This window comes from Cygnus olor, chromosome 12 (genome assembly GCF_009769625.2).
Source record: "Cygnus olor isolate bCygOlo1 chromosome 12, bCygOlo1.pri.v2, whole genome shotgun sequence".
In the NCBI taxonomy this organism is placed as follows: domain Eukaryota; kingdom Metazoa; phylum Chordata; class Aves; order Anseriformes; family Anatidae; genus Cygnus; species Cygnus olor.
This window is the reverse complement of record NC_049180.1, coordinates 20,847,531-20,867,070: the sequence shown is the minus strand read 5'-3', so window position 1 is coordinate 20,867,070 and position 19,540 is coordinate 20,847,531. Positions and strand designations below refer to the sequence as shown.

At 40.0% G+C, this 19,540-nt stretch overlaps 2 long non-coding RNA genes across 2 annotated transcripts; both read right to left on the bottom strand.

Moving 5' to 3' along the window:
- Positions 1-9,834: 9,834 nt before the first annotated feature.
- Positions 9,835-18,601, bottom strand: LOC121076826. Its single transcript, XR_005823741.1, has 3 exons — positions 18,541-18,601; positions 10,745-10,847; positions 9,835-9,982 (listed from the first exon to the last, which is right to left on the bottom strand). It is a non-coding gene; the product is annotated as an uncharacterized LOC121076826 (long non-coding RNA).
- On the bottom strand, positions 16,375-17,964 carry LOC121076828. The gene is made up of 2 exons (XR_005823742.1): positions 17,883-17,964; positions 16,375-17,214 (listed from the first exon to the last, which is right to left on the bottom strand). It is a non-coding gene; the product is annotated as an uncharacterized LOC121076828 (long non-coding RNA).
- Positions 18,602-19,540: the final 939 nt, after the last annotated feature.

The window sequence follows — 19,540 nt, the reverse complement described above, 5'->3', positions numbered from 1 at the left end:
CTTGCTCAGCTGGAGCCAGGATGTTGGCTGATGGCCTTGGAAGGCTGCAGGCTTTCACCAGCAATACACCAAGGTGGTGGCCCAGTCGCCAGAACGGGTGCCCCGCTCCACCTCAGACATCTCTGGTTTGGATCTGTGGCAGGGGGAGGAGAGCCCTGGAAGCACCAAGGAAACATTTGTTTGTTTGTTTTTGGCAACATATTAATACGAACTAATGTTTGCAAAGCTCTTTGATATCTTCAGATGAAAGATGCTCTGCACAAATATTAGGCTGTTAATTGGGTGGCTGGAGGGTATGCAAACAGTGCAGACCCAGCGTAATACTTACAGCTCTTCACACTAATGCTTAAAATCTGCTCTGCCTTGTAGCTAGGCAGAAGTTTGAGCCACGTGGTGGGAAAACAGGTCCAGCCTCCCAACACCGATGACAGAGGGTGGCTGCACCACCAGCACCGGCGCTGGCCAAGGCCCCACGCAGAGTCTCAGGGCAGGGAGCGAAGCTGCTTTGCCACGGTCTGTTTTCTAATGAAAACAAACTGACATATCCCCTTCTCCCAAGAATAGCTAAAAGGCAACTGCCACAAAATGTAAATGGAATTCATAAAACCGAGCCATCACAAAAGCACAGAGGCATAGATGCTGGTAGAAAGATGCTGACAATGCTACAGGAATTTAGAAGAGCGGCACCTCGAGCCTAAGACAACAGTGGGGTTTCATGTGCTGGAAGACAAGCATGCCTTTTGCAGACAATTTACTGCTCTCAAACACACACACAAAGGAAGTTTGGGGACCCTACTGGTCGTCTTTTTAGTTTATCTTATTTAGTATTTTTCTCCCAATTTTTCTTCCCGTTTCTAGGTGACCTCCCTCCCGTGACAAGGTCTCCCCATTATGACAGTGAGCTCTGATGATAATGTAGGTAACATTCAGACTGAGACCAAGTGCAGCAGAAAGCTATATTTCACTCCTGACCTTCAGCTCCCCCTCTAGTGCAATGCACACATTATATTTCCCTTCACTCAGAGCAGGACCAGTGAAACAGTGCCAAATGAAATAAGTGACATTTCCTTAGCTAGATACCAGAGAAGAATAAAACAGTTTTGCCATTTCCACCGTGTGCGCGATACTTGTGGCACGACTTTGCTTAGCTGTGCTAGCTGCTCGGCTCGCTGCTTAGTGGGGCCGGGACAGGAGACAGAGACAGGCTCAGGGGAAGCTCCCGACACCACCCCACCAGGGCTCCCATCCATCTCTGCCGGTCCCAGCCAAAATAACAACCTCGAAGCGCCTGAGGAGGTCCCAGCGCCGAGCTGCTCCACAGAGTCCCTGACCTGAAATCGCGGGTTTGCTCCTCTCCAGCACCAAATGCCACACTGCACAGTAGCTCTGGCAGAGCTCCAGGTGCATCCCTTTATGTGTCAGGCCTGAATCTTGTCATATGTTATGGCAGAGCTGCATGTACAGTTCTTTCTTTACTTCCAAGGCAATTTTGCCATCTGTTTCTATTATGGGATTTTATGGCACAGAATACCTCAGACGGTACAGTATCTGTTTCTTTTCTCTGCTGCAGTTATGGTTGCTGTACTGTTTTATGAACAGAATGATAAAATTTAGAGCCTTCTTAATTCTCTCCTTACCACCCCCATTTTTTTCATAGCACGTTGCAGAAATGGAAGGATTTTTTACAGTTCGTATTATTATGATGAGAAGTGATTTGAAAGAAAGTATGGAATTTATCAGGAAATGGAAATGTGACTACAAGGCAGCTTTTAAAAATTCTTTAATCATATCATGATTAAGAAGGTTTTTATATTGTTACTTCTACGTTCTGAAGTATATAGAATTTTGTTATAATCTGATATTTGCCTTTTTCTTCTTTCCTCCAAGAAAAATGAGCATCCTTGGCATACACGGTACCCCATTCACATCCTTTAAGCTCCTGCATTAAAGCAGGGACTCCACAAGGAGAATGGCTCCGTGGATTTTCATGAGTAATATTTCATAGTTATTTGCACCCCAAAATCTACACATTTACCTGAATCAGTGTGTCAATACACTCCTGTCCCCCATCACGTATTCTCTGAGAACTCTTCAGTTCTTATGGAGAACAACTATTTTGCTGCTGTAAACTCCCCCCCCACCCCCCCCTTTTTTTTTTGTGACATGGAGAGCTATCATTTGTATGCAACAGCATTTTATTTTAACAACATTTAGATAGTGAATGTTTGTAATCACCCTCGTTGTCTCTAGTCCACGAGAAGGTGAAGTTATTGCACACTTCTTTAAAGAATGAATGAATGCAGGCTTATGGGCAGAAGATTAGATAGGTATGAATTTGGCAAAGAAATCAAATATAGACACAAAGAAATGTCCTATTTGCCCATGGCTGGTTTGATCACATGGTGACCATCTGGAATTTAGATCAAGCCTTCAATAAAATCCAAGGGACCACACTTCTGCGGCACTCTCAATGATAAATTAATATCTGAGCTGGAAGTACTACAAGAAAACAGTGATAAAGAAGACAAAAGCCACATCTCACATACTCCAATTGCACTCCATTTCCTGGTGTTTCTTCACTTCCCCCCCTTCCCCCGCCCATTAATATAAACATTATATGAGAAGTATAGTGAGAGCAATAAAAAATAAATGGCAATTAGAGCCAAGATCCAGAGCTAAGACAGGAGGAAAAAAGGAACAGAAACATTGGTCCTGATGGCCTTTTCCTGTTCCAATTTTTTTTAATGTTCTTCTGACCTTGATTAGATCTGCAACTTCTCATGTGAGGCTTTGAGATAAGTCCTATATTTAGATAAAAAAAAAAAAAAAAGCAGTACCACAACCAAAGTGCAGAGCATGCAGGGATCCATACATATTTTGCCACATTTTCTGAATCCCACTATTGCTGCTTATTTGCCCTCTTGCTGGAAGCTGATTCACCGTATTACCTTTCAGAGACAACCCGCAAAACACCAACCCTGGACCCTCTGAACCACTTCAGGAGGTCTCTGCTGTCCATGAACTGCTCGTGCCCCTGGCAGCATCCCTGTTTACAGCAGTACCTGGTCAGTACAGCGGCTGTGGTGGGGGATCTTAGCAAGTTGTATCTTACCTACTTCGAAGCCAAAGCATAAAGCTATTCCCCAAAATCAGAACCTGTACAGGCTCACTGTGGCTGCACTGCTGGAGGTGACAGCCCACCATTTTCCCACTTGCATGGTCCCCCGTCATGGCATGATGCCAGGCACAGCCAATGTTGTCCTCTCTTGTGGGCAGCACCACGCAGGCAAATACCTCTTGGGTCAGACCAGCAGGTTGGTTCATCTGAATACCAAGTCAAGAAAGAGTGAACACTTTAATTTTCAAGGCTCACCCTGCAGCCACACAACGGTAGCACAAAGGATGCCCTATAAGCAATCCTAACCTCCACTGTCTTAATAGGACAACACCACAGTTCCTGGGCTTTCCTCCTCTTAAGAGATGGGAGCTTTTACACACAACCCACAGGTACCTCTCCAGTTCTTAGCCCATTAGTTCACACCTCATAACAACTTCCCATCACCTTCCAGCCAAAACCATTTACGTGGTCCTTGAGAGTATGGGAGAGACCTCCCTCCTTGGCCTTCTTCCCAAGGGATGGAAAGCCACACACGGTGAAGGCCATTAAAAAGGGTGCAAAAATACAATGCCCACTTGCCACAGCTTCCAAAAGCCTCAATGGAGCTGTCTTGCATCAGGAGCCCTGGATACTCAGAGGGAAAGGTGGAAGTCAAACACAACAACCGTCGTTGCCTTTTCCAGCAATACAGATCAGAACATGTTTCATTGCACCCTTCTGCAAAGCCACTAACAGGCGTAGGACTGGCATCCCACCACGGCAGCCATTACAATGTTGGTTCAGAATTATAGATGCCCTACTTAAGCTTTTTCCTACTGAAAATGAAGAGACCTCACCTTTCATGGATGGTATGGATGCATGTCAATTTGGCCCATGGAGGGAAAGCCAGGTCTCTTGTGACGGATAAGAACAAGGAAATATAATACTGTCAGGGCAAAGGTTAAAAAAACATCTTCGGGAAAAAAAATAAAAATGGAGAAATAAACAAAAAACCAGCGGTGTTTTGTGCGTCTCTTCAGCAAATAGAATGCTCAAAGTACGTTTTAATTCAGAGGTAATGTTCGCCCTTCCTGTGAGTCTCCTTCAGCCCCTATCAGAGAATAGTAAGGAATCCCTCTGTGGTTACCAGCTCCTTCATGCTGTCAGAGAACAGATTTTAAGAATTAAACAGAAAAGATTAAAAAAAAAAATCCAACAACCTTTCATTGTCATTTGTATTTTAGGTTTTAAAGGAGTGTTTTTTGTTTGTTTGTTTTTTCTTGCTGCTCAGATCAATACATTATTTCAGTAATAGAAATACTAATGTCCTTAAATCTATATTTTTTCTGCAAATCACCAAAAAGTCTCTCCCGGATTAGGCCTCCCAACCAACTGATTTAGTTATGTGTCACAGGAGCCTCAGTCTCTCGTTTTTCTATTTTCCTGGGCTGAAGGAAATGCTTATTGGTACTGTACTTTAAATCCCAGCCAATGGAAAGCAATGTCGCACCATTTATCTGCCCCAACACATTTTTATGTAAACTGTTGTAAAGGGAAGGGATTCACATGTGTTTTACAAACTCGGCTGAAGTATGAATAAAAGGCATCCAAGGTTCAAAGAGTTAAATTACCCAACGGCTTCCCTAGCCATGCTCGCCCCTCAGCCCGAGCCCCTCTTCCCTCTCAGGGCTGTGCTTGATTTATGGTGTGATCCATCCCTGTTGGGAGTTGACAGTCACTTTCATTTTCTAGTATTTTTTTTCCTTTCACTGCCAAGGTCACAAGAGAGAGGGCCCTCCAAGTTTTCTGCATTCGTCCTCCTTCACCCTTCCACTGGCTTGGCCTCATGAATCATCCCGTCTTCACATTGAACTCCTGATGCTTCTCTTCCACCAAACTGCCCGACTTCCGCAATTTTTCTTCATTCTCACTAACAATTTGGTAATGAAATATTGATTTTTAGTTAGATTCAAATAGATGTTATTAAGTTTGCATTGATAAATCGTTCTCTTTCTCAGGCTGGAAGTACCTCAGTCAAATTCTAACTGTGCTTTCATACCTGGTGATGTATTAATTTGACATATTTGTCACCCAAGCTGCCTGGTTCAGAGTTAGAGGAGGGCGCCTGTCCTAATTGCTGCTATTTCACAGAGAAGGGGTAATTCTAGCTGATTTCTTCCAAGGGTTTTAGCCCTAAAATAAGATCTACGTAATTATTTTCCTTTTTTTTTTTTTTTTTTAACAGGGGAAAACAAGCAAGCCAACATTGTTTTCCAGAAGGGTGGGGCAGGCATTAAAAAAAAAAAAAAAAAAAACAGGCACTGGACAATTCATGTAAAATGTTTCCTGTTAATTTTTATAGTTAAAATAAATTAAATACCAGAAATTCTTGTCAATGATTCATTTTAACATTTCTCCATGAAAAACACTGGACACATAAAATTTCTAAAGATAAACTAAAAAAATCACTGCTCCCTTAACTGGTTAACCGGAGTGACCATGCCCTGCTTGTGCCTGCTGCAGTAACCCCTCAGTCAGAGTTGAAGGAGCCCTGCAGAAACGGGAGGCAGCAGAAGCAGAGTCGGCATTGCATCATCTTTCCCTTATGCAGGGGATAAGGTTCCCTGAGACTTCACTGAGGGCAAAAATTGTGATCACTGATAAAAATACAAATAAATTACACTGAAAAGAGACATGCACTTGCCCACTCTGAAATACCCAAGCCATGTTCCCTACCACTGTGCTGCTTCAAAAATAGCTGGTTCCAGCCCTTCAGCTGGCTGTGGCCAGAGGTGCCTGGTGGCACTGCACCTTCCAGTGCTCTGGGAAAGGCTCACAGAAATCCAGCTCAAATCTAGCTGGCAGATAGGGAGGCAATGACGATCACGTTTTTGTTTCAACTCTATGTATATCTCAGGTAACAATTAGTTTTCAATTACACACAACTCAGTTAAAAGTTTAAATGAAGGTTTGCAGCTGCATCCTGTGAAGGCTTGTGTTTCGACTGGGCTGCAAACTGAGCTGCCTTTTTGCACATGTGAGCCTGCACCTGTAAAAATCCCACCTTCCCAGTGCCCCTGCAGCAGGTACCAAAACGGGTCCTTCGTACCACAGCAACAAAAATGAGTTCAACGTTTACTGTGAAAGGATAAAGTACAAGTATGATATCTTACCCACTAAAATAAAGCTACCTGAAAAATCACTCTCCAAAAATAAAAAATAATAAAAAATAATTAGCAATATGCTAATACCTGTCCTCTCACGGAGTATCGAGCTCCAGTTTGCTGATTGATTTCAAGAGACAGGCATTGATGAATAAAGCCCAATTGCTTCCTATGCTCTTGTGTTACACCTTTTTATTTATAAGATAATTTAGTGTATAAGAGGAGGTTATTCTTGGAAATTAGCTTTCAAAAGGTCAAACACATTTAGCTGGTGCCAGCTGAAAGCTTAATTAAAAAAAAAATTACAAAAGGAAATGTTTTTCAAAACAACAAAACTCTAATTTTGAGCAGCGGAAATATTTACTGCACAAGAATTTAAGTTTAGGGTCATGTTTTTCTTATTCCCCACGTTATGTGAAGGGAGGCAAATGCAACATTTTAGTGGCACTGGTGGCTGCTAACTCGACCCGTAGCTACCATTGCATTTCTTAAAATAAAACAAACTGGAAAAAAAGATATAGCAGCATAAAGCAACCTTCATTACCTCTCCACCACACAGATACAGTAATAAGACTGTTTAAATGAATCAGACAGCAGAAGGGATGCATAGATTTCTCTACTTATGTAAGTTCATTTGTTCTTTTCACATTCCTCCTCTAACATAATTCTAGGATTATTTAATGCAATAAGTAATTATCAATCCGCTTTGGAAAGCCATTACACATTTACATACTATTTGAAGCTGCTGTTACTTTTACTGTTTCTAACGCCAAAATGGCAATGTGAGGCAAGAGTCTCTCTAAGAGCAGGTTATAGTGAGTTCAGCATTCAGAATACCGTTCGTAGGGTGCATATGGGAATGAGTCATTTCTGAGAAACATAAAACTCTGAGTTATCAAACCTTTCACTAGTCAATTATTTTTCTTTACTATGCTTGCTAGTAATGACAACTGTTATGGGAAGCACACTCTGCAGTATTTTTCTACTAACCATTATTAATCTGGTGGAAAGCAAAACATACCTGGACTAAAGCATCCCATTTAGAATCAAAAAAAATGCATGACAATTTAGAAGGTAAAGCTAAAGTTCAGATAATCTCTGCAGCTCTTCTTTCCTTCTGGTGACAGGCAGGTACTACAGAACAAGGTGAAATCACCCACCACACAGTCCCGGTGAATTAAATAGTTGAGCAGAAGTGTGACAGACACCCTGCCAGAATGTGCTACCAGCTCTGTCGGGAAAACAGGCACCTCAGGAATGAACACACCTACACATACAAGCAATATTGATTGTAACGACCTCTCGGGATGATCAAGTTCTAATAACATATGCTAAATATGGAATTAATGTTGGAGTATCACAAAGTATTTAGGTGTAACTCCTGCCAGGTGAGTGGCTGGCTGCAGCATCACCGTGCCAAAGACCATGGAAGAAAGGATTCTCTTCTAAAGGCTGCTCCCTGGAAGTGGGTGGCTCAGTTTAGCACAGGAGAGATGCTAACCTCTAGCACAGCAAGAGACATCTGTCCAGACATCTTAGATAATGCAGTAGGAATTGAAACACCTACAGTGAAAAGGCCTCCCCTTTGCTTGTGTTTCCGGTACAGGCCTTTGATGGCCTGCCATCAAGACGAGAGGAAGATGTTGCTGTCCGCAAGGCTCCATGTCTTGCTGCAGAGCACAGACGTGCCCGTGAAGTCTTCTAGGAGAAATTCTTATGAATCCTGCTAGGTGAAAGTGACACGTTGATAGTACTGCTGTGTTTCTTGATGCTGTGCCCCAGGGCTGGGTAGCAGACAGCCCTCTGTACATCATGGGTTGTAGAAAATCTGTAGGGTCTCTGCAGACCAGGATGAAGGATCTTTACTTTGAGGTGTCTACTACAAGAAATATTAATAAAATAGGACCCAGGTCAGACTGTCTTGTACTCTATTCCTCATCTTAAAATATTTTGGGTTTGTTTCAGAAATTAATTACAAATTGCTTACCGTCATTTGTTAGGGACACTTTTCAAAGATGCAGCTGCTGAATGAACTGGAGATGAAGTAAGGAAGCCGATAGCAGCATTATCCTGTGCCACCTTAGTGATGAAGAACACGGACTGGTCTAATTCCCAGTAAAAGAGAATATTATTTTTCATTTTCCTGGCAGGTACTTCCACTTGTCTGCTTCAAGACAGGAGCTGAAAAGTCCCATAGTTTGGACCTTTCCTGTCCAAGGTCCACAAATCTTGTGTCTTTTCCTATACACACCCACACTCACAAATAAGTAAATAAATAAAAAGATTTCCCTCTCTTCCTACTGCAATATCCCCCTGATTGAAATTGGAAAGAAGACACTTCATTGTTCTCTGTTTTACACATTTAAAATGTGTTTGCTTTGTGAACATACTAACAGGTATTCCGAATACAAAACCTACCAAAAAGGCTTGACTACACTAAGTTTTCCTTTCTTTCTTTCAACTTCACTACCATTCCTTACACCTTTTTTTTTTCTCTCCTGCTGGTGCATTTTCTTTATTAGTTCTGTCCATAAAATATGAATCCCAATTCCATGATCATCATAAAAATCGTAAAATTCTACGCCTGCCATGAAAATATTACATAATTTATTTTTGTGTGAAGTACATATTAAATCTAAGTATTGGAATAATATTTTGCCTCCTTGACATCAAGAACTTTAAAAGATGCAGAACTTCAAAAGATGCAGAACTTCTACTTAATTGCTATCATGTTATGTTTCTTTCCTTATTTTAAAACAGATATTTCGGAAGCTATTTATAGATTGAGGTTAATATTCATATTGCCATATGCTGTACGGTATTTTCTCATATACCCTCTTCATTTTTATTTTATATGACATATGGTGGCTACATTATACACGACATTCTCCTAATGTATTGCATATGCATATAGAATTTAATACAATAGTGTGTATATACACTATGCATTTTACACTAAAAGATTGTGAACTAGTATAGAAGATAGATCCTCAGCTGAGCTCACTGCTGGGTCTATTTAAGGAGAAAAGGTGTGCTCATAAATGTGCTAGAGTTCCCTGCTCTTGAGGCTGGTACAGACCCATACCCAGAACACTGCAGGGACAAAAAAATGCCAGATAAACAGAGAAGCAGAGGTAACTTTTCTGGTGTCTGAGGATCTCTCCCCACCCAGAGATGGTTGCAGCATCCTTCAGTAGCTTGGTTTGAGAGGTGGGCCTTAAACTCCCCATCAGCCTTAAGCATCCCACTGTTACAACCTGCGGGACACGTTATCAAAAGGCAGGATTTTTCCCCTCTTGTGGACACCAGAAGTTTAAAATTGATTTTATTGCCTTCAGCTGATAGGCTCTTAATCTCACATCCCTAATGATTCCCATATGCAAGGTACTGTGACTAGATCTAAGCAAAATTATTCCACCAAAAGCCTTCTCTCCAGTTAAAAAAAAAAAAAAGAAAAAGAAAAAGAAAAAAAAAAAAGAAAAAAAGGCAAAAACAAAAAGCAAAAAAAGGCAAAAAAAGGCAAAAAAAACAAACAACAACAAAAATGCAAATAAGCGAACAGGGAAACAACTGGCAAATTCACTTCTACTTTACTGCACCATTTGCGATCAGAAAAGCACAGCAATATTAAAATGTAAGAACCTAACAATACTGAAATATTTTTTAAAAAATTCAAACACTCTAGTTTTTCTTTCCATTTCCTTCCTTCCAATTTTGAAAGCTAAAAAAATAGAAAAAAAAGAAAAAGAAAAGAAATATAAATTAACAGTCAAGTAAACGAGAAAAAAAAATTGCCTGAGCTATTTATCTACATTTAGTATTGCCAAGGAATGGAAATATCAGTTATTCACACAGCTCTAGTCATCATAGCACTCTGTAAAGATCAGTGGTCACAGATTACTAAGAATTAATAATTAGTTTTTCTTCTTTTTAAGCAGAAAGAAGTTCTCATCCTGATACTCAACAAGTACATAATGCTTTCAATTAAACCTGTCAAGGTTCAATATGTCTACAGTATCCTAATGATGAGACACTCAGCTTACTGAAAATTTTTCGTAGCTGTTTCGTAGGGCAGGGTTTCCACCACCGCTGCCTATCCCGGCTTGCTGACACTTGGTGTTCATTTATCAGGCAAAGGCAGGGCTTGTTTTTGCAACAGAAGGCTTTGGTCTGCATTTATGAGAGATTAATTATGTGATCACAAAGTTAGCAGGGAGAAAGATGTAGTGGAAGCCTGACTTGCACCAAGCACTTCCTTGGGACTTTGTCAGCTTTTCAAGGGAAATGGGAATTTGCTGCTGCTAATACACAACTCCATCCTGATGTTGCTGGAGCATCTCATTCCCTTCCCCACTGGGCATCTGCCTTTGCCATTTCAACCCCACTCCTGCCAACTAATTAATATTAATAAAAATGTTAATCATTATTAATATCAATAAATAACTATTAAGAGCACCTCATGCTGCTTTTGACAGACACTTACATTGCAAATATAAATGCTGACTTCGCAGAGCCAAAAGCCTCCGTCTTTGCCAAAGTCACTGGGGCAGCTGTTTTGGGGCTCATTCATTGGTTTCTGGTGATTTCTGTAGGAAAAAGGAGCACAGCTCATCTTCAGGGACACAGTTCAGCACCACATGATTCCATGGCCTTGTATGTGTCAAATCCCCAATTCAGTCAATAAAAACTTTTATAAAAGTGGAATTAAAAGTACTCATTCTAGAAAAACTTGACTTTTGTAGTTGAAAGGTTCCTAAAAGTCTATTGACCTCAGTGGACTATAGATTCCAGTCCGAGGACCTGGATTCAAAAAGACAGGCAAGGAAAAAACATGTTTTCTTTCTATACAGATGATCCTTGTAAAAATAAATGATTGTAAAATATTTGCAATACCTCAAATACATTCCCCACACGTCCAAAAGACATATAATTAAGACATCTGATCTTCAGATGCCTTTTTTTTTTTTTTTTGGTGTGTGTCTGTATGAAGAAATGAGCAAATTCTTCTAGAGTCCTAGGCTTTAACTACTGGAGCATGTACAGGCAACAGAAAGAAAAGCCTGAACAAGATGCAGAAGACACGAAGAAGGATTTTTAAAGATTTAGGAAACAGAAAAATCCATCAAGAAAGATAAACAAACCTGATTAGGAAAAAAAGATTGTATGCTCCTATATATATACACGGCTATATTGATGCTAATATATATGTATACACACACACACATATATATATATATATATAGGCATGTTAACGGGTGACTGGTTTTCCTAAGATTAAAGGAAATAACCTAAGGTTAAATCTCCTTTGAGTTCCTCTGCTACCATCTACAAAACTGGAAACCTTTTTACTGTGGCTCCAAGCAAAGAGCTGATAAGAGAATATTTTTGCAGTTAAATTCTCTCTTTTTCCACCAGCTCTTGAAGTCATGAGACAAATTCACTTGCCAGAAACTGATTGAGTACAGGGAATTTTTCCAAGTCTCTTTTCTGACCCAGATTTGCGTCTTTGTGCTTTTTGAACAGATGGATAAGATGATCATTCTTTAAAGATCCTAACTTAAATGAAAATGTGTTTAGTGGTTCCCATGCAGAGAAATACAGTAAGACATTAAACCATGACAAATTTGACACACACAACAACTTCAGGGAAAAGAGGCCAAAAATAAATAAATAAATAAAGGGTACATCTCCCTTACCAAAGCAAAACCTGAACCTGAATGATTTAAAAAAAAAAAAAAAAAAAAAAAAAAAAAAAAAGGCAGTGAGGGAAGTAAAAGAGCCCTAACTCCCCCCCCCGCCCCCCGTGCTCCCACTATATCCTAGCACAGCATACTCCTAGCAGCCACCCGCACCCCGATGCCCGTCTCCCAGCATTGACAAAATTAGCACAGAAATGCAAAGATCACTATTAAAAAGATTGCAAAGCTCCATGGAAAAGGTAATGAGACACATTCTGCTAACCACTTGCCCACAATTCACAAATGAACGTGGCCAGGCTAAGTTAAAGTAAAAAAAAATGAACCAAAACAACAAAACCCAACTGAACTGTGATTTATAGCAAATCTCTGACGTTTTTATGGTTCTGAAACCAATAATGCAAGAAGAAACAGCAGACAGTGAGCTCTTAGCACTGGTATTGACTTCAAGGTCAGTGGAGCACAGAAACCTATTGGTTACTGATAAAATGGCCTCTCTTCCACCCAGCTGCTTCTGGTTTTCAGCAGAGAACTTCTTGGAAACCTGCAGGTGTTTGATATTTTGTGGTACTTAGCTCCCCTGCTGTGGTTGATAGAATAATTACTTTGTTTAAACTTTTCAATCAACAGAATTTCTTCTTCCCTTGAGCCTGGAATTGCCTTATTTAGTATCGAGACTAAAGAAAGCAGGTTAACAGCCTTTAGTTATTTGCATCAACACAGAAGTCTTTTATTCTTGAATCAAAAAAAGTATTTCTATTATTATTCTTTTAACTCATATGTAAGGATAACATGATTGTGTCTGTAAGTAAGTGCCACATTGAATTTAATCATGCTATTTATTTGCTTTGAATTATCCTGTATTAATTTTTTCTGTACTCTTAGGCATCGATAAAGTGGTTCTTACTATTACAGTAAATTAAATGCACTTTAAAAGATTATCTTTTACATTTGTCATAACAAGAATTTGCATTGATGCTTTTCTCTCTTTAAGTGGGTATAAAGAACTCGTATACATTTTCTAATTTATTGTGTAGTATCTATTGCATGAAGAACAATTTCTTAACTAATCACAACTCATTAAAATCACAGATTATTCACAGTAACACACAGAAAAAGACCTCTTGTATCAGGGACAGGAAAACAAAGATTTTTGGCTAAGAAGCATTACTTGCTTTTTGCTGTGAAATTAAGTATTCCGAAAAAACAAAAACTCTATGGTAAGCACCAAGCCTTGAGAGGAGGGGAGAAACCAAGCTAAAAGGAGCTGTGGGAACGGTGGATACGAGCGTCACAGCTTCGAGCAGGCGAGGACAGCAGAGGTGGGATGCTGATGGCAGGGAGTTGCTGCCTGCCCTCGTCCCTCTCTCCCGACATGATTCCTGGTGGTCCCTTACCACCAGTGGAAGGCACACGGCAGTCTCATAGCCGCCCTCACGTCACGTTGCCTAATGGCCACCATGTGAGTCTTGTGTTTCCTGAAGCAGGCAGTCCCCTAGCAGAATATATAAACTGCACAAGAGCGCTCTTCATGCAGATCTACATAAAGAGCCATTTAAATCTTAGTTGTTGAATACTGCATTCAGCCTGCCAGTTACTTGCCTTTTTTTGCTTCAGATATGTGGCATTTTCCACATGTTTAGCACTGAAGCAGACATTTGTTTGGACTATACGCCTCTGTGTACTTTTTTTAATGTAATAAAATTGACAGATGACTTCTTTTTGCAACAGGTTTGGTGGAAGAAAATGTTTTTTTTTTTTTTTCTTGATGGCTGTTTAGACAGCAGTCTTAAAAAATGACTAGTCACTAAAATTCCTCATGCTCATTTCATATTGTGTTGATTCATATTAAATTCATGACAACAAAAAAGCAACTTGCGGCACTTTTGGAAATGACCACTCTTTAGTGCTTCTCTCCTCCAGGCTCGATAGGCCCAGAGTCCATAAAGCTGCCTGCTGTCTTGTGTCATGAAAAGAAACAGCTTTGCCTGGGAATGCCATTACTGTGTAATGAGGCATGCAGCAAAATATACCTTCAGCAGTCACTTGATGAAGGCTTGCTGACACACCAGACCAGACAGAAATGTTTTTTTGTGTGTTCTTCCTTATTTTGTCCATCAATCACATCATTAGTCAAAGCAGACAGCCCTGTCAGCTGGGCACAGATGCAGACTGGCAGGCGATCAGTGGACAGGTGTTAGAGCTCTCCCAAAACAAGATCTCGAAATGAGAAAAGGAGTGAAGACCTTGTTCCAAGGGCTGGAATGTCAATATATTAAAAATAAAAATTAAAAAAAAAAAATAAAGGAAAGAAACACCCATGAGGGGAAAAGTTCAGAGGGGGTGCTCGGAGCCACTGCACAGAATCTTGGAGAAAAGTTGAAAGGAGCTGCCACTTTGCATTACATCCTCATTCCCCCCTGTATTAGCTGGTGTTGGCGGATAACAGCGACGTCCAGCATTTGCTGTTTTGAATAGAGTCTAAAGGACATTATGTAAACAGTATTGTACTTCAGTTTCATTAGGAAAATCCTCCATGGCACATGGATTTATTTGTCCGAGGCTTCTGTCATTAAGCTGAGACACTAATACCCACAACGAGCATATATACTTTCACTTTGATGTGCAAAATGGCAGAGGGCTACACAAGGGATCTCATTTTCATTATAAGAACCAAAAACACAAACAGAGCAAGATACATCCAAAGCGCCCCTGGATGCAAGGAGTGCTAATCATGCGGAGGCAACCCAGTGCTTCCCACCTCCCCGCTCAGGCCAGCCCCTGCAGCTGGGGGGCCCTGACACTGAGAACCCCCCTTACAGCGCCCAGGAAACACAGGTAGATCCTCTCCCCAGTCCATTCGCCCTACTGACCCTACAAAAGGCCACTTGGACATGCTCCACTAAGTGATTTGAACAGCGTCGTCTTCATCTCCCAGCCAATGCTTTTATTTCTGCAAACTGGAGCAACGTTTTTGTGTAGGTACTTTAGAGCAAAGGGTGTTTCATTTCCTTCCCATCCTCTCAAGCTAAGATTTTGTCTGCAGTCACACTTTGAATTCTAGAAGGTTTTTAATAATGAGTCTGGCTAATATTGTTTCTGAACAGCTTTGCATGCATCATGTGCTCTTTCTTGAGTAATATTTGAGATAATTCTCCAGCTTCTTGTCACCAAGCACATGATAAATCTCCAGCAGAATCTCATTGTTCTGAGTCATGTCGTTCTCCCAGACCTGGGCAAAATGGTGCTCTTGTGAGGTCCAAACCAAAATCCTGGAAATATAATTTTATCTATAATATACTCCTCACAGTCTTGCTATGGCTGATTTGGCCAAACGGAAAAAAAATAATAATAATATCTTTTTATTAATCCCAGCTGAACCCAGCTCCATAGAAGCATGCAGCAAATCCCCTGCTAAAATGAGTGGGAGAGAATGACCCTTTGGGAAGAGACCGTCAAACAAAGAGTGTCGCAAAGACCATAAAGAAAAAGGGCAAAGACATTTAGGATGAAAGCATAGGAACTGAACAGCCCAAGCAGGGATAGACACCACCTCCAGCTGCAGTTGGGTTTAGTTTTATTTTTAGCAAGAAAGACAAGACCCTAGCATGCAGTGATTTTGAACAAGAAATCAATTACTGCTAATTCCCAGATAAGTGGAACCAACCAAAGAGCTAACCAGCTTCTCGCTGACAGAAAACAAGTTTGCCAAAACCATGTCACTTTTCAATTAAAAGAAATACATCAGATAAACTAGAAAACTTCCCCTTTAGAAACAGAGGTAAAGTGGTTTGGGGAAAGGGACAGCAATTCAACTGAAAAGGAGATATACAATGCACAGCTGGAAACCCACAGTGATAATTAAGGTGTATAGGTGGGGTTACAGGATTTGTTTTTACTTTTGCCTCCTGCCCATTGCAGCTGTCTTTAAAATCCTGCAATTACTTGAACCTTTGCTTTTTCCTCTAGGTCTCCACTGTTCCCTTTCTCACTTTGCCCCTTTGCTCATATTTACACTCCACTTCCTCTTCTGTATTTCAACCTCCAATCATCCATTAGCATATTATATAATTGCATTAGCTAACTTCTCCCAGTGCAAGTCAAAGAGCGACAAGATGCACGGCTCAAAACTTTATGCAATGGGATTGCTCTGAAAAGAAAAGGTTCTTGGTGAAATATCAAGATAACCTGAATTTTAACTTGCATCTTTGCTGTCTTTGGTCACTTGTTTTAGAACCTATTTTGAAAAAATAGAGGAAAAAGGTCTATTCCACTTCAATAAATAATGGGCTGAGGGGAGGGAGGAAAAAAGAAAGAGAAATTAGGATCACTGAAAGGTCAGGTGCCTCTAAACAGCACGAGGGAAAAGGAGCAGACTTTCAGATCTTTCCAAGAGCTGACCTTTCTAAAGATGTGCTCAGCATGAAGGGGGCAATACATGATGCAGAGCCACACTTCTACCTTTAAATAAGAATTAATGCCAGATATGTCTCTGGAGATACAGTTAATCTAACCAATCTTTAGAGGTCTCTGTTGTGCCAAACAGACCTAGGTGGGATACATTTATCTGGTGAAAGAAAATAGTGATGCTTCAAGGAAGGAGTATTGCTCTACCAGACTTCTTAATTTTATGAATAAGCTTGGCAAAATTGCCCTTCTCCTGGAGAATAGGGAGTAATGGACATTAATAAATTAGTTTTATTTCTCAGCTGTTAACTGTGTGGACATTGGCTTCAGACCTCACACGTGGTCCACAGAAATGAGGGGAGCAAAAAAAGTAAATGCAGCCCATGTGCTTATGCCTGCTGATGGCTAGACCTTCCTGCTCCTCTGGAAATGGGTAAATTTAAGTGAAGGGACCTCAGTTCTCACAAGAATGGAAGGGAAAAAAAATAACATATGGTCTTGATTCAACTGATGGAGACTTGGAGTTTATCACAGATTTCTTTTGTGAACAAATTACATTTCTCCCCCAGCCATCAAATGGAAATAATTTGAGGCTGGTTTGTGACTGAATGGATGTTAGTGACGGTGGATGCTCCTATGTGGTGGCAACAGGAATGGCACAAGGACATGGAGTAAATTCCTTATCCAACAGGTGAATTTGCTGAGATGTCAAGGTTTGCTTGGAGTTTTCAGGTTCACGCAACGCATACTCTTCACTGGTTACAATCTTTGGTGACTCCAGGTTGTCACTTCTTCCTGACTTTAGGACAAGCCCAGGCCTCACTGGGAGATGGCACCATGTGAAGTTATTCTGCAGAGAGGAGCAGGAGAAGAGAATCAGGATCCATTCAAACAGCACATCATTTCAGCTATATTTGTGTTCCAGTGGCAGCACAGAAAAGTCATGAGACATCCCCTCACTTTTGCAGTCTGGATCCTGTCTCTGCAGCATTGTCATCAATCTCTTGTTCTACATTAGGCTCTTAGGCAGCCCATTGGGGCTGATTTGTCAATAATTTCAAAGGTTATTCAAACATTCAAGCTTTATTGTGATTTTTAATGGACCATCTCCATAGAGCAATTTAGAAGTGTGGGAGAAGGAAGGTTATACAACACTGGAGAAGAGACAGAGAAGGATGGTGGTGGTGTTGCTGTAACATTGCATGCTGCCACAATTACACCTTATGTACCAGAGTCGTCATGCTAGATCTATGCGTATGTTAGATGTATCAATGCTTTCAAGGAAGACACAATAGTTACTATGATTCAGGATGAGGGAGAGCACAGAATTAATATAAAAGAGCAGTGCCAGCAGAAACACACCAGCACCGCCATACTGGAACTCAACAGTATTGGGTTGGCAGTAGTCTTATTAACTTGAGGACAGAGCTTGTCATTCTCAAACCTGTCTGTTAAATGAAAAGCATAAGATTCAGGAAAAAAGCCTGCAGTCAAAACCATCATTTAGCATGAACTTACCAAAGTCTTCTTGAAGTGTGGAACAAATATTCACAACAAATAGCAAGCTATTGGTGAGTACATCTTTCTGAAAGTCTTACCTTTTAAAAGCACTGAGAAATACCTAAATCTGCCCTGCCTCCAGACTAAAATTTCTACAAGAATTTGGCCTAATTATTAAGTCAACTCATCTGTTTGAAACCTGAAATAACTGCATTGAAGTTAATGAAATTAAGTCAATACAAATAAAAGGTGGTTTTGGCCCAATGGGACCCAAACTATCAAATGAAAAGCATTTGGTTTAAAGACACCCAGCTGGGAGGGGATAGAGAAGAGCACAGAGCACAACCTGGCAGCATTCAGGAAGCAGGAGCAAAGTGAAGTGTCAGTTCCGTCTACCGAAGTCACTTCAAAGCACGAGTTTTGCTATAGCTCCTGGCCACACTAAAGGCAATGACAAAATTCTATCTGAATTCATCAGCCCCAGTGTTTCATATAAAGTGTCAATTTTTTTTTTTTTTTTAAGTTGTCTTAAGCTAGAATATTTCATCATTTGAGAGCTACTGGATATAACGACTATGCTGGAAGGAACTGCAAATTTTATCTAAATCATGCAATAACCTATAGAAAAAATATATATTTTTTAAAAGTCCATATCTGTAAAGTAAACTCAACATACCTGTCAACCAGATAGGTTACATTTCAATCATCACAAAATATCAAGTAGATGCCAATCAAATGAGTCTTTCAAAAGAACTTCCATAGTAGAACCACTGAAAAGACATATGTAATTAGAACACAAACATATACTTGTTTTATTGCATCTCTCATATTTTATTAAATCATATTCTAAATAATGATTTCAGAATTCTAAATATGAGCTGTAGGCAAGGGCCTGCCTGATGTCCCCTTTCCAAATAGACAAATACAATAATTTGCACATTCAAGATGGCAACATCCCACTGCTTGGAAAAGTTTTAACGGGAGAGAGCAACAAGGCAATATATTTTACAGTGACTATGCTAACAAAGTCTTAAACTTTACACTTACTGCATGTATCCCTTAACTGTGAATTATTTTTACCTTTCCTTGGGAAAGGACAACTCATGTGAGTAAAGGTGTCAGTAAAAGGGAAACTGTTATAGGTAAAGATTAAAGTTACAGATTATGTGTCTCATAATACAAAATTACTGTTACATATTTTGCTGTGGAATACTTTTTTTTTTTTTTTTTTTTTTTTAAATACAGAAAACAAATCCTTACTAGTGCAAGGAGGAAAATTCTTCTAATCTCTAAAAATTTGAGAAACAAGCAATGTCTTGTCCAAAGCCATGAAGAACTCAAACGCATTCATGAACCAAAGTGGGAAAAATAACCCAGTACAAAACAAATGAACTATTAATTATGAAACACTTTAATTCTGCTTCAATTCCTTTAGGTTTCTAAAGAAAACCCTTTTAACCTGAACTACAGGCTTGCAGATTGTTATTCAAACAAATTTCAGAAGTTTTCCCCGGATATTTAAGAGAGAAATAAATTGAAATGAACTTGTATCTATAAACAGGCTTGTTTTGATTAATCAGCATTTTCTGATGAAAAACATTTCATCAGCAAACACCAAACCAGCTCTACAATTTAATTGCTACTTCACAACATGAAGAAATTTGTGATAGATCTTT